The sequence below is a fragment of the Rattus rattus genome, chromosome 6, assembly GCF_011064425.1.
Source record: "Rattus rattus isolate New Zealand chromosome 6, Rrattus_CSIRO_v1, whole genome shotgun sequence".
NCBI lineage: Eukaryota > Metazoa > Chordata > Mammalia > Rodentia > Muridae > Rattus > Rattus rattus.
This window is the reverse complement of record NC_046159.1, coordinates 121340948-121349177: the sequence shown is the minus strand read 5'-3', so window position 1 is coordinate 121349177 and position 8230 is coordinate 121340948. Positions and strand designations below refer to the sequence as shown.

General features: G+C 41.4%; 1 long non-coding RNA gene across 2 annotated transcripts; it reads right to left on the bottom strand.

Moving 5' to 3' along the window:
* Positions 1-4725: 4725 nt before the first annotated feature.
* LOC116902942 lies at positions 4726-8048 on the bottom strand. 2 transcript variants are annotated; one of them, XR_004388245.1, is made up of 3 exons: positions 7849-8048; positions 5804-5932; positions 4726-4955 (listed from the first exon to the last, which is right to left on the bottom strand). It is a non-coding gene; the product is annotated as an uncharacterized LOC116902942 (long non-coding RNA). The 2 variants fall into 2 exon arrangements; XR_004388244.1 differs by lacking the exon at positions 4726-4955 and adding an exon at positions 5196-5324.
* Positions 8049-8230: the final 182 nt, after the last annotated feature.

The window sequence follows — 8230 nt, the reverse complement described above, 5'->3', positions numbered from 1 at the left end:
AAAGACTATCTCCTTCCTTCAAGGACCGCTGTGGAGGGAAGCCTTTTTCATACAGAACCTTTCCTAAGTCTCCCACAAAAGGCCCCTCCACAACCCTGACACTCACCCCTGAGTTAAAATGGATTCCCCCACTGCAATCCCAGCTCATCTCAGGCCCTGGGGCCCACTCTCAACTCTTGGTGATTCCCAGCAGTGTCTGGGTACCCGGGAGTTTGAGAACCACAGCCTCATTTCAGAGAAACACCGACTGGAACCCCATGACAGCAAGGTGCCCTCTGTATTTCACCTCCTCAAGCAGCATCCTGACACCCTAGCAGAGAGGTGAAAAGCAGACCCACAGAGAAAACTGGCTTCTAAACAGCTAGGAGGAGGGTCTCAAAGCCCACCCCCACATCGACACACTTCCTCCAACAAGGCCACGCCTACTCCAACAAGGCCACACCCACCAATAGTGACATTCCCTGGGCCAAGCATATTCACACCACTGCAAAACCCAACTTAAAATTAGAGATTAGGATTTTATAACAAATTCTTGTAGAATCTAGAAGTGCAACATGGAATTTGAAAACTTGCATCTCCTCCAAACTGGAAAATCTAGAAGAAATGAATGAATTCTTAGACAAGTATGGCCCTGCCACAATTAAACAAGAGACCGTATACAACTTCAATAGAGCTATAACAATCAAGGTGATTTAATCAATAATAAGTCTTCCAGTGATACTTTCCTATTAATTGTTGGTCAGGAAAGCCCCAAGTCCCTCGTCCCCTAAAAAAAATATAGGTTTTTGCCATTCCTCACAGATGTCTCATTCCTCATAGAACTAGCTTGCTATACTGTCTTGTTATTGAAGACTCTACACACTTTTGTTGCAAGATATAAAGAATCAAGCTAGAACTAGCCAGAAGCTTCTCACCAGTTTTTTCACAGTAAGGTGCTATGCTGCCTTCTAGGGGAAGAAAGGAACCAATATATTAAACAGCAGGAATGATGCAAACTACAATAACAACCTATGAGGGAAGATGGGCCGATGACTGTAGTAGTGGCAAGACTGTTAGAGGTGTAACCAACTGCTCCGTACTGAGATTTGAGTCCCTCCCCACAGTATTCATGACTCATATTGTATTGAAAATGTTCATAGCCAAGCAGGCCTTAGGTCCTAGGGAGAAACTTGCTACTAATGTCTGGCCTCCACATTGGCATGTACGGTCACAGTGTGCTGATTTGCTTTTGTTGAATTGACACAAACCTAGATATACCTGGGACAAGTGAATATTAAGAAAATGCCCCCATTGATCAGACTATAACAAGTTGTGGGGTTTTGTTTGATTAATGCTTGATGTGAGAGGGTACAACTCACTGTTATCAGTACCATACATGTTAGGGGAAACTGGGCTGTATAAGAAAGCAGGCCAAGCAAGCTATAAAGGAGCAAGCCAGTAAGCAATGTATCTCCATGGCTTCTGATTCACTTCCTGCCTCTAAGTCCTATTTTGAAATCCTACCCTGACTTTCCTCTATATGGACGTTATCTAGATGCATCAGATAAAGTAAACCCTTTCTTCCTCAGGCTGCTTTTGGTCATGGTATTCTATCACAGCAACAATAACCCTAACTAAAGCATGCACACACACACACACACACACACACACACACACACACACAGAGGCACATTTTATTACATCAAGGAAATAATTGGCAGTGTGAAAAGGCAGGCTAAAGAAAGGGAGGCCTTTACCAACTAAATTTGTGACAACAGATTAATCTCTAGAATGTATAATAGACTTCAAAACTATAACACAAATAATATCAAATCATGCCATTAATAAGTGAGCTAATGGATTAAGCAGATAGTTCTCAAAAGAAGGAGCACAAATGACCAATAGCATTTGAAGGAGGATTCAACCTCTTTAATTATCAAGAAAATAACAAAGTAAAACTGCACCAACATTCCAATGCACCCTAATCGCAATGGCTGTCATCGAAATAAACCATCGATGCCATCAAGGATGTAGGGAAAGATGAACTCTTACACATTCCTAATAGGAATGTAAAGTATTAATCCACAATGAAAGTGAGAGTTTCCTCAAAACAAAAAACAAAACAACAAAACAAAAAAAAAACACAAATAAAAATGTCAGATGACCACTTCTTGGTAAATATCCAAAGTGAGCCTATCACAGAGATGTTCACCTACCCATATCTATTGAATCACTAGTCATAATAACCAAGGTCAGAAACCAACCAATATGTTGTCCATTAATAGATGAATTGTTGAAAAACTGTGATACAAGCCTGGTGGTGGTGGTGGTGGTGGTGGTGGTGGTGGTGGTGGTGGTGGTGGTGGTGGTGGTGGTGGTGATGTGCCTGCCTTTATTCCCAGCATTTAGAATCAAAGGCAGGAAGATGCCTGAGTTCATCTACAGCTAGCCTGGTCTACAGAGTGAAACAGGACTGCCAGGTCTACACAGAGAAATCCTGTCTTGAAAGCCCTCCTCCCAAATAATAAAAGAAAAGGAAAAAAACAAAGAAATAAAGAGAAAAGGAGACAAAGAAAGAAAGAAAATGTAATGTATAGATGCAATGGGATTTCCTCCCTTTAAAAAAAAAAAAAAAAAAACAGAATGGAAGTATGACATCAGTGTATGGAACTTGAAATCGTTACATTTTTTTTTTAAAAAGTAAGTCACATTCAAAAAGATAAATGACATGTTTTCTCTCACGTATTGAATCGAGATCTGTGTGTGTGTGTGTGTGTGTGTGTGTGTGTGTGTGTGTGTGTGTGTCATGAAGGCAGGAAGTAAACTGGAAAAGAAGTGTGTGGGAGAGAGAGGACAACAAACAGGAAGTGAAAACATCTGAAGTATACTCAGCAAGCTGGGAAAGAGTCCCAGTGAAACCCGTTGTTTGTGCTAGCAAAAATCGATCTTAGAAAGTAGTCAGGAAAATGCATTCTGTCTTTAAGCAGATGTAAAAGATAAGTTTACTATTCTTTTAAAAAGCAGACTCTTTACACAGGTCACAGTTTGGGATCACCACAAGGCTAATTGTGAGATGGCGACTACTGTTTGAGAGATTTATTTAGGAGCGTTTAGAATCAGCAACTCGGAGAAGAAATTTGAGGAAGCAGAATTGAGGAGAGGAAGCTGTTGTGCTTTGGTATCATCCAAATGGAGGTCTCAGCCAGCCGTAAAGGAAGTTCTGAGGTTGCATCGTCCCTTTGAGCTTTCCTGACTTGTTCACTGGGATGAGTCTTTATACCCACATTGATCAGTCATTAGACACAAGGCACCTGACTTGACACTGGGCACAGTTTGGTGTTTGTTCTGTTTTGTTTGAGAGACAGTGTCTTATTGTGTAGCTCTGGCTGGCTTGCAACTGGCTTCGTAGACTCACATGGTCTTGGACTCACAGAGATCCACCTACCTCTATCTCTTGAGTGCTAAGATCAAAGGAGTGAGCTATCATGGCCAGCCATTTTTGTTTTTAAAAATAGCCTGGAACTCCCAGAATAGGGCAGGGTGACTGACCAATGATTGTCAGGGATTCACTTCTCTTTCCCTTTCCAGAGCTGAGATTACAAGTGAGCAACACCACATGCAGATTTTTTATAAGGTTTCTAGGGCTCTAATTAAGGTCATCTTGCCTGTCCAGTGAATGCATTACCGGCTAAGCGACTTCCCAACTCCAAAAAAAAGTTCTTCACTACTAAAGGGATGGGGCAAGCCTATTGAAGGACTAGTTTACATCTGCTATTTTTTCATAAACATTGGTTTAAATTTTGAGAAAATTTGTAAGGCAGAGAGTACAAGCTACAAAATGCATTATTTAGAAGAATAGACTCTCAGACAAGCAGGAGGAAAGTAGGGCTCACGAGTGAGGAATAAACAAAGCCCAGGATGAGGTGTGTCTGTTCAGAGTGTCATGCATGTTTTCTGCTGGTGACGTGGAAAGCAGTAAAGCAGACCTGATTTGGCAGTGTGAGTCAGGCTAGTATTCACAGATACAGTGGACTCAGCACCGGGTGTATCAAGGGTGAGTTATTATGAAGCTCCCAGGAAATCACTGTTGTTAGTTGGGTCATTTCTTTGTACCCAATGAACTGTAGGTGCCATATTTAGTCTTTTATCTTCAGTCTGGAAGATCTGAGGGGTGGAGTTTTTGGAGGGGGTGTTTTGGTTTGGTTTTTATTTTTGTTTTATTTTTTATGTTTTCGATGATACAAATAGAAAGGGGCCTGTTAAGGCATCGAAAGGCATCTCAAGAATTCTAATCTTACAATGTCCTCAAAACATACTGGGGGGATCACTTTGTATGCACTCCTTCTGCCAACCATCTCATAATAATAAAAGTTACTGTTTTATCAATGCTTCACTGTACATCAGACACTATTAAAAGGCTTTTTATGCATGGTCTTATTCCTGCTGTATTGTAGTCAAGTAACACAGGTACTATAATGATTTTTTATTTTACTACAAATGACATGATTGCATGGGTGAATTAAATTTCTTGCTCAATTTTTGTACATTAGATTAATATTGTATCTAAAGGAGTCAGACAATTTTTGTCTGAGCACCCAAGTTCCTCCCACAGACATCAAGGTCAGTAGTAGCAGAAACTGTCTGCACAAAAGCGTAGTTCCATTTATTGGCCAAGTTGGGTGGGTGGGCTCCGTGCTGAGATGCACATAGGATATCCACCCAAGGAGAGGATATTTAGGAGAGAGGCAGCCCTTGCTAGGCGTTGGCTCTGAATCCATAGCAGTCCCCAGGAGCTTTGCTCTGAATCTTCATGACAGCTCCACTTCTTGACGGACTCCAATAGCACAAAATAGAGTTCAGTTAGGGTCATGACATGATGCTCTTGTGGATTCCAATCATGAGGTGAGTGGTGTCACTAGACAACGAAGTGGAAGACCTCTGAGTTGCTTGAAAAGACATCAAGACCTAAGTGTAACCTAAAGGAAAGAAGGAATGTCCTCTCTGCAGTAGATGATGTGAATATTGGGATGGTAGGTTTTTGAGCTATGCCATAAAAAACTGGTTCCAAGGTAGATCATCCAAGACTCAGTAGGCCTATGACCTGAGTCCACAATGAGCAGCCAGTGATTCTGAACAAACTGCCGAAACACTGCCTTAGGCCAGAAAGGACGGCACCTATCTCTGTAGCACAATGAAATAGAGAACTCACTGAGGCGAGCACCTTGACCTCAAGGGACTCCAGCTGCCTTAGAAACCTATGTGCTAGTGTTTCTTCATGGGTCATTGTTGCCCTTGACAATTCCCTTCTGGTCCTTTTTTTATCTTCAGGAAATCAAGGTGCGGTTCTGGGATCAAAAATCATTGATAATGACGACGTGAGTCACCATTCTGCTCAGAAGTTAGGAGAGTTTCTAAGTTACTATGCAGATGTACTGGAAACACACCAAACACTCTCATTTCTAAAACAGAAGGGATGGTACAGGTAGAAGGACCAAGAGTTGAAAGCCATTCTTCAGCTACTGAGTCTGAGGCCAGCCAAGACCATAGGAGACTTTGTCTCAATAAATAGCTTATACGTATACAGAAAATAGGACCACATTCCCTGGCCCACTAATTACTATTGATAACGTGCGGTAGGGGTAAGAATTCAATTGTTGGTACACAAATTGAGTTACATAGAACACTGGCCTTCCTCAAAGATGTCTGAGGCCTCCTGGGAGGCATGGAGAGAACGCCTTGTGCACGGTATCCCAGGGCCCACTTTCTTCAGAGCTGCTCCACTAGCATCCATTTGGCTATTGTTGCAGTTATTAAAATATCATACCTGTTGATCCAGAAGAAGCATAACCACAGGCCACGGACCCGAAGTGCAATCAATTTCTTCCAAGCAGAGAGTCTCACAGCTCCTCTTTTTGTAATGAAGGGCACAGCCTTTCAAATATTATACCTCTTTCTTTTATTCACGGGAAATCCAAGCAAGCACAATTTGGAGGGCAGCAGGAAGGAGAATGAGCAAATTGAATTAATTCCTGTGCTGAATATTAATGCAGTGTCACAGAAAGAGAGATGCTCTGTAATAGTCCAGGGGGTTAGGGAAATATTTTATCCCTCAGGAATTTAAATAGCACCATTTCAGAGAAGTACTTTGAAACTGAAGAGGTGTGTTTTGTGTCCAACAGGCAGGCCCAATGCAGCTAACCATGATAATTTCTCTATGAGGCAAGGTGCCCAGAGTTCATGACATCTTCAGGAGCCCATGAAAATATATCAGCTTTTTTCATCAAAAATAAGAACACTAAATGTAATAATATATTTTATAATGATAGCTTCATGCATCCCTATCTCAAATTTTATATATATAATATTTTTAAATTAAATCTTTTCATATGTCTTATATATATATATACATATACATATATATGTATACACACACACACACACACACACACAGGACTTCGAATATACTAGGCCAGTACTCTACCAACTGAACTACTATACATTGTTAAATAATTATCTGAGGAGGAAGGAGTCCACAGTAACATCTTAATAACACAATATAGCTCAAATGGCTGAAACAAACGGTATAGAAAGGTCACGATTGGGACCAGATGTGCAGACTCCAGGTCCATCCCAGACTCTGTCGCCAAAATCCCATATTGAATAATCAAGTTAATCATGTCAGCAGACTTTCCAATTTTTCCTGGTGAATTCCTTGGTTAATAATGTTACAAAGCCTTTCTCTTCAGACTGTGGTAGCAGACCCACAAGACAGGTCTCAATTGCACTCTGGGTGGAAAGGCAGGATTTCAAGTTTCACTTTACACCAGCTGAGTCAGAATCTGGTTTTGGTTTTTTTGTTTTGTGTTTGTTTTTTAAACACAACCTCCACGTACATGATTGCTCATTAAAATGTGTCAAGTGCAGAAGTGAGCAAAATGATCCAGATATAAAAAAAAATCCAGGGGCACAGATTAAAGCAGAAAGCTCTCAGGGCTAGAGCAGTGCCTATGGGTGACTGGTCCTTAAGAGGACAACAGAGATAGAGATGCTGAGCTCTGGGGATGGAGAAAGGAGCCAAGGATGGAATTGTAGAGAACCCTCTGGAAAGCCTTACTCTCCATGGTGCTTCTCTCCATGGTGTTCTTCGCAGTGGACTTGGGAAGGGCTGTACTCCTGCCTGTGTTCTGTTTCACTGGTTACCATGGTACAAAGGTTGAAGGAACAGTGTGGCAGAATCAGTGGTCACAGCCTTCTACCCTCCCTAGGCTCATGGCAAGAGGCTGTACTGTGATGAAGCCCATGTACAGGACTTCAAAGAGGCAACCAACGGTAAAGTGAGATGGTATGTACTGTGGAGCCGGAATCAGGCAACATCTAGGACAATAAAGAACTTCCAGGTGTTGTCATCAGCCCAAGCACCTGTATCTCTCGCCCCTAGATAAAAAGGAAGTGGCACTAACTATTAGATTACATTTTCTTAAAGCAGTGCTGAAGTTGTTTATTAAACATTAAAATCCACTAGACTGAATACATTAGCTTCCTTCCTGCTATAATATTACTTATTTCTCCTCTAATCCTACCAAAGAACCTGTCAGTAGTGAAAGGGTATTGTCAGCCTTATTACTGGTGAGCCCTGGTAAGTAACTAGGTGGAACCATTCCTTAATGGAAGAAGACTCCTCAAGGCTCAGGAAGCAAATAAAACCTTTACAAGGCCCAGGAAGTAAATAAAACCCACGGGTTTCTCAACAAGACTCTCGAGGCTCCTTCCAAGGTTATACAAATAGTAATAACAGCTAGAGAAAAGAGAATCTCCAGCCAGTTGTGGTTCATACATGTGGCAAGTCATGCAGGGAGTTCCAGGATGTACCTTTCATGAGTCATTATCCATGTTGCCTTAAGCTTTTCAGTGGTACAGTTGCGTCTGAGTCACCCACGGTCCTGTAAGTAAATAGCTCACTCTGGTGGAATCATTTCTTTGGTCTCTTATAAATACCCCACTCTGAAATAGACAGACATTTGTTCACATCTGCTCAGGTCATACAACACCCCAAATAAAAACTCCCACACCTTCTAGTACGGACCAAATTGTCCTACGTCATAACTGTAAATGACACTCAGAATCAGCATGGAGTCCAATTATGTCATCAATAGGACACATCCATGATCATCTTTATAAATTGACCAATCAGTAGCATCCTCATTTTTAAAAGAAAGGTTTTTTTTCTTAATTTTATGTGTATGGGTATTTT